The 11401-nt window shown below is 37.8% G+C and overlaps 1 long non-coding RNA gene across 2 annotated transcripts in view; it reads right to left on the bottom strand.

The window, feature by feature from the left end:
* LOC148958541 (uncharacterized) overlaps positions 1-4899 on the bottom strand; it is a 14274-nt gene extending 9375 nt beyond the window's left edge. The window contains exons 1-2 of one of the 2 annotated variants that reach the window (XR_016144555.1): positions 4301-4898; positions 2219-2265 (exon numbers count right to left, since the gene is read on the bottom strand). This is a non-coding gene — a long non-coding RNA (uncharacterized LOC148958541). Of the gene's footprint in view, positions 1-2218; positions 2266-4300 lie in introns of both variants that reach the window. The other variant, XR_016144556.1, reaches the window with a different exon arrangement.
* Positions 4900-11401: the final 6502 nt, after the last annotated feature.

An 11401-nucleotide genomic window follows, 5' to 3' on the forward strand; every position in this document is an offset into this window, starting at 1 on the left:
ATTTGGAAAAAAATACAAAGCCATTTTTCAAAAAATCTGTGACCCTGGACCTGTAAAAAAACTTAAAAAATGGCAAAATTTTGCACAAAAATTTTTCACTCATAGCAACTTGAAATGCTTCAAAATACGTCCGAAACACCATTCGGAGTGTTTTCGATGAATTTCTGGGCCAGATTTCGAAAAAAGAATACAAAGCCATTTTTCAAAAAAATCTGTGACCCCAGTGTTGTAAAAAAACTTTAAAAATGGCAAAATTTTGCAAAAAAAATATTTCACTCGAAACAACCTCAAATGCATTAAAACACGTCCGAAACACCAGTCGGAGTGTTTTCGATGAATTTCTGGACAAGAGATGGAAAAAAAGAACACGGTCATTTTTCACAAAATCTGTGACCCTGGGCCTGTAAAAAAATTTGAAAGATCTTAAAATTTTGCAAAAAAATTTTTCTCTCGAAACAACCTCAAATGCTTGAAAATACGTCCGAAAAACCATTCGGAGTGTTTTCGATGAATTTCTAGGCCAGATTTGGAAAAAAATACAAAGCCATTTTTCAAAAAAATTTGTGACCCCGGACCTGTAAAAAAACTGAAAAAAGTTAAGATTATGCAACAAAAAATTTTCACTCCAAACAACCTCAAATGCATTAAAACACGTCCGAAACACCAGTCGGAGTGTTTTCGATGAATTTCTGGACAAGAGATGGAAAAAAAGAACACGGTCATTTTTCAAAAAATCTATGACCCTGGACCTGTAAAAAAACTTGAAAGATCTTAAAATTTTGCAAAAAATTTTTTCTCTCGAAACAACCTCAAATGCTTGAAAATACGTCCGAAAAACCATTCGGAGTGTTTTCGATGAATTTCTAGGCCAGATTTGGAAAAAAAATACAAAGCCATTTTTCAAAAAAATTTGTGACCCCGGACCTGTAAAAAAACTGAAAAAAGTTAAGATTATGCAACAAAAAATTTTCACTCCAAACAACCTCAAATGCATTAAAACACGTCCGAAACACCAGTCGGAGTGTTTTCGATGAATTTCTGGACAAGAGATGGAAAAAAAGAACACGGTCATTTTTCAAAAAATCTATGACCCTGGACCTGCAAAAAAACTTAAAAAATGGCAAAATTTTGCACAAAATTTTTCTCTCTCGAAACAACCTCAAATGCTTGAAAATACGTCCGAAAAACCCTTCGGAGTGTTTTCGATGAATTTCTAGGCCAGATTTGGAAACAAAATACAAAGCCATTTTTCAAAAAAATTTGTGACCCCGGACCTGTAAAAAAAACTGAAAAATGTTAATATTATGAAAAAAAAAATTTTCTCTCGGAACAACCTCAAATGCTTGAAAATACGTCCGGAACACCATTCGGAGTCTTTTCGATGAATTTCTAGGCCAGATTTCGAAAAAAAAATACAAAGCCATTTTTCGAAAAAACTGTGACCCTGGACCTTAAAATATGCTTAAAAAATGTCAAAATTCTGCAAAAATTTTTTTCTCTCAAAACAACCTTAAATGCTTGAAAATACGTCCGAAACACTATTCGGAGTGTTTTCGATAAAGTTCTAGGCTAAATATGGGAAAAAATTACAGGGTTATTTTTCAAAACATCTGTGACCCTTGACCTTTGAAAAAACTTAAAAAATGTCAAAATTCTGCAAAAAATTTTCTTCACTCTTAACAACCTGAAATGCTTGAAAATACGTCCGGAACACCATTCGAAGTGTTTTCGAAGAAGTTCTAGGCAAGTTTTGCAAAATAAATACAAAGTCATTTTTCAAAAATTTCTGACCCTTGACCTTTAAAAAAACTGAAAAAAATGTTAAAATTTTTAAAAAAATTATTCACTCGAAACAGCCTGAAATGTTTGAAAATACGCCCAGAACATCATTTGGAGTGTTCTCAGTCAATTTATAGGCCAGATATGGAAAAAAAAAACAAGGTCATTTTTCAAAGAAATCTGTAACCCCTGACCTGTAAAAAAACACGAAAACTGGACATTTGACAAGAATCTTTTTCACTCGAAACAACCTTAAATGCTTGAAAATACATTTAGGACAACATTCGGAGCGTTTTCGATGGATTTTTAGTTCATATGTGAAGGAAAGAACTAAGTCATTTTTCAAAAAATCTGTGACCCAGGATCTGTAAAAAAATTGAAAAATATGAAATTATGAAAATAAAGAACATGTCTTGAAAAATATAAAAAGGTCAAATACCTTGATGTAGTCACTTCAAGACATATCTGTGGGTCCCCAAGTGATATCTGGAAAAAAATTCCTTAGCTTTGAAAAAATCATTTTTTAAAAAATCTGTGACCCAAGCATGGAAAAAGACTTGAAATAACGGAAAACTTGACAATAAATTTTTTAACATTGGATTATCTCAAGCATCTATCATCGTTTAGTGTAGGAAAGCAATTTTCACTATGTTCTAAAAAGTTTTCAATATTCAATGAAGCTTCAAATGCAGCCAGGAATTTTGTAACTTCAGGATGAGGACAATTCAGGATCTCCTGCCTGCTTTCAGATGGAAAACAATTTTGCTTCAAATATTCTGACTTGGTCTCCTAGTATACATTGGCCTCAAGTAGCACTAAATTAAGGGCTTTAGTGTGAAAAAAGTTTCTAAGTGGAAACATGTTACCAGAGATCATTTGAAAGAATGTAGTGACACTGAGAAGTATGAAAAATTGTTAGGTTGGTGGACAAACTGGAATTGTCAAAGAGCACCTAGCTGCTTCTCAACATGAAAAGAAAGCCATTCTGGGGAGGGCAAATGAAATCCTCAATAGAGATGATGCCACAGGACTGAAGGAAGAGTACAGTGAGGAAGAGTATATGATGAAAGGTAGTGTTATTAAGTGTTGGATGTTATTTCTGAAGAGGAAAGAAAAAGGTGCCTTGTATGAAATATTGCATGCAGTTGATTTAGTTCTAATGGCAGAAATGATAGCCTATCCTTCTCAATACAGCTTTGGTTGAACTCAATAAGCTAGATTTCAACATATTCAAGCATAATTTTAATGACGCTTTAAACCCTTTCTGGCTAGCAAATGATGCTGTTGAGGACACAAAAAGCTATTTCCCTGCTCTACCATACTTATAATGTAAAAAGGTGTTATCTCCTCAATAGTGTTTACGTGATATTGTTACCTCCTTGCTTGATAAATCTTTCAAATAAATATCTGCTAAACATCATCCTCCATGGCCATGAAGAATTCTTGCTCAAATCAAATTAAAAAATTATTCCTGCAATATATCTAGGCTTCTAAATGTTTTGAATAAATCAATGCTAAAAACAACATATTTCCACTCTCCTCTTCCTCGAAATAGTTTCCTTCTTTCTTTTCGTTCATCTTTTATCTACTAATTTAGTTAACTTAGTTAAGTTGACTGTTTATTAAAACAGGGTTCCTATGCGTTCCCTGCGGTATCATCTGGTATCTTGTGTATTTCTTGTAAAGTTTTTTTAAAGATAAATTTTGAAGCACAAAAAGAAGTTTGGTAAAAAGTATACATGGTATAAAATTGGCCGATAGACTAAACACAAAGAGGTTCATGGAAAAATTGGGATAGTAGGAAAAAATTGTTGAAAATGTTAAGCATGGAAGTTTCATGTATTGAGAAAAGGTGATGACAAGTGCTGTCCTTGTCCATACTGTCCATCCAAAAATATCAAAAATAAAAAAATAAATCAAGGATATACATTATTTCTATTCAATTAGAGACATCAGTTTCCCTTTCAAGCACAGCTAAATCACATGATGTAATAACCACTTATGTCTTTCGGACCTCCTCTTGATTGTTTTCAGTGGTATCAAACAGTCAAAATTGGAAAAAGTTATGCAAAGATATTCACCAAATGTTCATAAAGGGTTTCAAAAGGACTTTTATGCTTCTTTATCTAATCATACTTATAAGGAATATATCACTTCATAACAGTGCCTTGAACCGTAAAGCTAAAAACGAATATGAAACCCTTTTGATATCATGGAACTACGCAAAATAATATGTAGATTTTTGGAAATCATTAGTCAACATTTTTTATCATATTCGTTATCATAGAGCAAAGAAAATAATAAACATTTGTAAATATCAACAAATAAATATTTAAGAAAATAATATGTGGTGGTGATCATTCTGGCGAACTTCGCCTAGTCTTTGGGCTTACGAACCCCAGTTTGCAGTTTGAGCTTATGGGGTTCCTTTCTTTGCAAAAATTAACCACTTGCATTAAAAATACACACAAATGGAAATTAGGCGATACAAATTAGGTTCAAAGACAAGTTTGCAACAAACCGTAGCAATATCGCAGAGATCTTCGTCATGGTGTTGATACGCTGATATCGTCGCGTTTGTGTCCCAATTAACTTGCAACACTTGCAACTTGCAAGCTAAGTCGATGGTCGATGGATACTGCATGGGAACTGCAACATCAACCATAGGCCATGACTTCGTTTCCCGCCGTTTTCGTTAGGTGACAAGTATGCAAACGAGGCCACAACTATGTACCAAGGGTTTAGCTTGCATCGCTTGAAATTGGGTTTTGTGATTTGGGCTTCTACTTCTCTTTGATCATAATTTTATATAGAGCCCCAGGTGACCTTTTCCACTAGCTTCCCAGTTTCATTTGTTTTTAGATATAAACTTAAATACGTGTCGTCTTCTACCGTAAATCCTCAAATTGCCCCCCCCCCTCGAATAAGCACCCACCCTAGGACTACAAATCGTCAATAACCCCCCTCTCGAATAAGCCCCCACTGCTACCGTAAATTTTCGAATTGCACCCCTCAATTTGATGATTTTTGCCATCTGATGTTGCCTATTGTGTTTTATTGAATTACCACGACAAATTCGTACTTTTGGTAGTAATTAATTAAATGCTCATAAAGAAATTCCTACTAAAATAAACAAGGTCTTTTAAAAATTTCTTCTTATTGTCTACAATAATTTTATAAGCCCCCCCCCCCTCGTAAAACCCCCCCCCCCCCTCGAATAAGCCCCGTTCAAAAATATCAAAAATAAATAATCCCCAAGCGGGGTAATTCGAGGATTTACGGAATGTGTCTCAGATCACTTGTTATTGTTTTACCTCAGTGCTGATAACGAGTCTGTGCTTTCGGCACTACACCAAAATGAGGCAATAGAATCCGCAGGAAAGTTCTGAAACATAGAGTCCCATCGTCCCTTATGAGCAGGAATTAATCCCTACCCTTTTGAATAGTAATGTAGTTAAATTACAATCTCAAATTATTAACAATTTGCCCCAAAGACGGTTGCCAAGAAATGAAATATTACTTAGTGCCTGATAGTGGCTAACTATGTAGAAAAACCTTATTCCAGGAAGTGGGCTTGCTAGGTGCACCAGCCCTTGTACTGCCTGGAGAATACCGATTTTTAAGGTCGGTGTCACCACTGGGAACATTTTCCCGACTGATGCACCTGCCCGTAAGACGAAAAGGTCTTCGGGAAAAGAATGATAGCCAGATTGGAAGAATAAGCAGACACAGAAAAAGAGGCGGGTGGGAGGGGACTCAAAAATTGAACATTGCTGCAGCGGCAAACAACCGTTTGCAGCATGCATAAAACTTGCAGAGGGGGCGTAGCACTCGTGCATCCCTTATAAACCTACAAATGTCCCGGATGTCCTAGGATAGCCTGCACGTGACAGAAAGTGAAAGCGAGGTTAAATGATAGCATCAAAGGGGTGATTAACTCTGTTTAAAACCGGGTTCTAAACAACATTTAATCCCTACCCTTTTGAATAGTAATGTAGTTAAATTACAATCTCAAATTATTAACAATTTGCCCCAAAGACGGTTGCCAAGAAATGAAATATTACTTAGTGCCTGATAGTGGCTAACTATGTAGAAAAACCTTATTCCAGGAAGTGGGCTTGCTAGGTGCACCAGCCCTTGTACTGCCTGGAGAATACCGATTTTTAAGGTCGGTGTCACCACTGGGAACATTTTCCCGCCCACAGAACACATTTGATGTGTTCCCACCAGACACCGATCTCTACTACCTTCCTTCTGACCTACTTAGAACTTGAAATCTATGACCCACCAGCTGAAACAAGCAAAGCGCAGAGTGAAGGAAGCGAGAAGAAGAAGTGGATCAGAATGCAGAGCAGAACAAAGAATAGGAGACTTACAGGACAGGCAGCAAGATCGCGGACCTTGCTGAACAATCAGCCACTTAAAGGCTGGCAATAAAAAAAGGCTGGATGACATAGTTAGCACCCAAAAAAATAACAAATATAATAGCGCAAGATCGCGGACCTTGCTGAGCAATCAGCCACTTGGAGGCTGGTAACAAAAAGGTTGGATGACACAGTTAGCACCCAAAAAATAACAAATATAATAGCGCAAGATCGCGGATCTTGCTGAGCAATAAGCCATTGGATGGCTTGCAAGCAATAACACTGGGTACTCGGCTAGCACCCGCATAATGCAAGTTCATGGACCTTGCTAAGCAATCAGCCACTTGAAGGCTGGTAACAAAAAGGTTGGATGACACAGTTAGCACCCAAAAATTAACAAATATAATAGCGCAAGATCGCGGATCTTGCTGAGCAATCAGCCACTTGAAGGCTGGTAACAAAAAGGTTGGATGACACAGTTAGCACCCAAAAAATAACAAATATAATAGCGCAAGATCGCGGACCTTGCTGAGCAATCAGCCACTTGGAGGCTGGTAACAAAAAGGTTGGATGACACAGTTAGCACCCAAAAAATAACAAATATAATAGCGCAAGATCGCGGATCTTGCTGAGCAATAAGCCATTGGATGGCTTGCAACCAATAACACTGGGTACTCGGCTAGCACCCGCATAATGCAAGTTCATGGACCTTGCTAAGCAATCAGCCACTTGAAGGCTGGTAACAAAAAGGTTGGATGACACAGTTAGCACCCAAAAAATAACAAATATAATAGCGCAAGATCGCGGATCTTGCTGAGCAATCAGCCACTTGAAGGCTGGTAACAAAAAGGTTGGATGACACAGTTAGCACCCAAAAAATAACAAATATAATAGCGCAAGATCGCGGATCTTGCTGAGCAATCAGCCACTTGAAGGCTGGTAACAAAAAGGTTGGATGACACAGTTAGCACCCAAAAAATAACAAATATAATAGCGCAAGATCGCGGACCTTGCTGAGCAATCAGCCACTTGAAGGCTGGCAATAAAAAGGTTGGATGACACAGTTAGCACCCAAAAAAAATAACAAATATAATAGCGCAAGATCGCGGATCTTGCTGAGCAATCAGCCACTTGAAGGCTGGTAACAAAAAGGTTGGATGACACAGTTAGCACCCAAAAAATAACAAATATAATAGCGCAAGATCGCGGACCTTGCTGAGCAATCAGCCACTTGAAGGCTGGCAATAAAAAGGTTGGATGACACAGTTAGCACCCAAAAAAAATAACAAATATAATAGCGCAAGATCACGGATCTTGCTGAGCAATAAGCCATTGGATGGCTTGCAACCAATAACACTGGGTACTCGGCTAGCACCCGCATAATGCAAGTTCATGGACCTTGCTAAGCAATCAGCCACTCGATGGCTGGCAATAAAAAAGGTTGGATGACACAGTTAGCACCCAAAAAATAACAAATATAATAGCGCAAGATCGCGGACCTTGCTGAGCAATAAGCCATTGGATGGCTTGAAGCAATAACACTGGGTACTCGGCTAGCACCCGCATAATGCAAGTTCATGGACTTTGCTAAGCAATCAGCCACTCGATGGCTGGCAATAAAAAGGTTGGATGACACAGTTAGCACCCAAAAAATAACAAATATAATAGCGCAAGATCGCGGACCTTGCTGAGCAATAAGCCATTGGATGGCTTGCAAGCAATAACACTGGGTATTCGGCTAGCACCCACATAATGCAAGTTCATGGACTTTGCTATACAATCAGCCACTCGATGGCTGGCAATAAAAGTTGGCAATCTTGCTGAGCAATGAGCAATCTGAAAGCTTGCAAGCTAAAACACTGGGTACTCGGCTAGCACCCGCATAAAGCAAGATCACGGATTAAAGGTTGAAAGGGAACAGTTAACATACAAAATTAACAAAATGTAATAGTGCAAGATCACAGATCTTGCTGAGCAATAAGCCATTTGATGGCTTGCAATAACATGTTTTAATGACACAGTTAGCACACAAAATCACAAATAATAATAACATTGCAAGATCTTGGGGCCTGCAGAGCAAGCAGACATTCAACTTCTGACAATAAAAATGCTAGACGATACAGTTTGCACCCAAAAATCACAAAAAAAATTAATTTAGCAAGATCACAGACCTTGCTGAGCAACAAGCCATTAGATGGCTTGCAAGTAATAAACACTTGGTATTCAGCTCGGACCTACCTAATGCAGATAAACTTTAACTTGAAAGCAAGCAGTCATTTAATGGCAGGGTTGCTGATGAACAACTACTGGATGACACAGTTGACACCCAAAAATAACAAGGACTAAACACTGGCTTGTAGTGACATCATAATGGGCGGCACAGCTGGGACACAAGAAAACAATACAAGATCAACCAGACCTTACTAAGCAATAGGCGATACAATGGCTTGTAAAAATATAATACTAGAAGACACCCCAGATATAATTAACGATTAACCAATGGTTGATAAGGGAAGATAATTCCACCACATGGCTTGTAATGATAAAATATTGGGTGAAACAGCTAGCACCCAAACAAAAACTCAACCAGATCCTGATAAGTTAAGCAACATTTAAGCTTGCAATAATAACACACTGGGGGCCCTGCTAGCACCCAAATGACAAGAGCAATACCAACCCAATCTCGATAAGCAAAAGGACACATCATTAGCAACAAACATATGCTTGCCTGTAATTATCAAAAACTAAGTCACACAAGTAGCGCTTTAAGACAGAACAAACAAACAAAATTGCAGGACCATTGCAAGTATGTTCAACCTCCCATCCCACTGAAAAGCTGTACAGGGAAACCCTATGAGCTTCGTTAGACTTACATTATCGCAAACAGGACACACGTTGATAACAATGATAATTAGCTGAAGAGTTTCACTCCAATCTAAATATTGGTATTATCATTATTATTATTATTATTATCGTTATTTTTATTATTACTACCATTAAACATTTCTATCTGCTGCACCTACAATATCTTCTGTGGTCAAAAACAAACCATGGCTAAGCCCCAAACTGATTGACTTCTAAATATTGTAAAGCAGATTACCCATTTATATCTTTATTATTATCCACCAGATTTTGAAAGTAGATCTACACTTTGGTTTGCAATAGTAACATTTGTGACGCAGTGTGCCCACAAACAATACTGCAAGATCAGCAGAATTTGCTATGGGAAAAAACTATGACATGTCCGACATTTTTTTTTTTTTTTTTTTATTATTTTTTATTTTTTATTTTTATTTTTGGATAGCACAGCTAGCACTCCAACAATAATGCAAGATCAACCGGATCTTGATAAGTAGAAGCCACAATGTGGCTTTCAATAGAATACTTGGCGATACAGGGAGCAGCCACACAATACTGCAAGATCAGCATAACTTTGAGTTGTCATGAGCCACAGCGAAACTTGTAAAGCCATATACTGGGAGTGCACATTAGCACCCAACAACTATAATACCAGATCAGCCAGATGTTGATTAGCAAAAGACATAAGGTACTAAATTAATTGGTAACACCCAATGATAATGCAAGATCGGCTTGATTTGTAGAAAAACAATACAGGAACTACAAGGCAATCATATATTATTCTCAACTTTGGAGCAGTGACTAACTATTTAGCAGTAATTCTTCTTAAATTATGACAGATACACAGTAGATATTCTCCCCTGGTCTTGTGTTAAACAATTTGCATTTTTTGCGAGTTTAACCCTTTTTTTTTTTTTTTTTTTTTTTTAGATTTAGGTAGTGATGAGTTGATTTTGACTTGTTTGGATTGCTTCTATATAATGCAATTTCCTATGTAATGCCAGAAATTTTGACCATGCCCTTAGACATAAGCATTTCGCCCAGGGCTTCAGACCCTGTCTAGGGTATTCGTGTGTATCTTCCATGTAACTTTATTTTAAAATAAACGTGCAGAGTTTTAGAATAACCCATCTGCTGCCCTAGAATAACCCAACATCTAAACTGCAATGGAAGGTCAGCCTCACATCTTAAGCAGTGAGCTATCTGATAACACCAAACAAGGCAGATGACCTCAGGAAGGCTATGTAATACCAACCTATATTGTGATAAGCAGAAACCCAATACGACGGAGCTTTGCTAAACAGCCAGATTCAAGATCTGCCAGAGAGCCATATATAACAAAAACTTTAAACAAAGGAATTGCATCATATAAACTGTAGGCGAGTAGCTAGTACCCACGACCAGAAAAAAACAAAAAGCTATATCGTGAATTTAAATAACTATATTTCATGGGATTGGAGCCCATAACAATGGGTGAGCGGTTTGCGTGATAAAGCAATTTAAATATCTGCTAGATCTTGGTAACAAACGACCTATCATGACCAATGACAAACGCAAAAGAAAACAAGGTAAGCAGCTAGCACCAGTGACAAGCAAGGAATTGGCTGCTAGCACCCAAAACAAAAGGTATTGGACTGAAATACGCTACATAGAACGGCTCGAACAAAGCTTGAACATGGCCAAATACGTAATTTTTTAACCCCAGCTTAAACAGGCCTGGAATTTTGAGGGCAACCATAGCTCTTGCTCCCCCCAGGGCTGACCTCAAATGCCCGAAGAGAGCTACAGAGAGTTAGATCAATTTGTTACATAGGCACAGGGGACCAAATCAAGGCTTAGCTACGGCAACGTTAAATCCAACTGTAAGAGCATAAGAAAACCTATTCTGCTTTTGTCAGCCTTTACTGGCAAACAACAATCAAAACCTTTATGAATCGTGACAGTGAGCACGTAAAGCAAAGGGGGGCGGAACAAGTTACGCCCACTTGCATTCCTCTGCTCTACTGTGTTTGTCCGGCATGGCTTCGGAGAGTCCCGCTGTTTTGAATCTGTGCCTAGTTTGCAAAGGTTTTTTGCCACACAGTAAATTATTCCGATCAGTCGATAAAATTGGAAAAATAACGGGCGAGAACTTTCTTATCAGATGTATAACAGCACTCATTTAAGAAAAACATATCGTAGGCTAATTCGTTGGAAAAATGGCAACACAACTCGCTATGCGATGTGCTTAACGTCTACAGGCAAGGGGAAAAAAACATATACAAACCACGAGGTCGTAGAAGTGAAAAAAAATTGTTTAAAAACCTTACATAGAAAAATGGAGAGGTGCGTTGATTGATACCCGGGGATGGCAGTAGCAGCAACAAAAGATGTTGTTCCACAAAGAACGTCAAGCCAGT

This window comes from Rhopilema esculentum, chromosome 14, assembly GCF_057945365.1.
Source record: "Rhopilema esculentum isolate cy_ngs chromosome 14, ASM5794536v1, whole genome shotgun sequence".
Lineage (NCBI taxonomy): Eukaryota > Metazoa > Cnidaria > Scyphozoa > Rhizostomeae > Rhizostomatidae > Rhopilema > Rhopilema esculentum.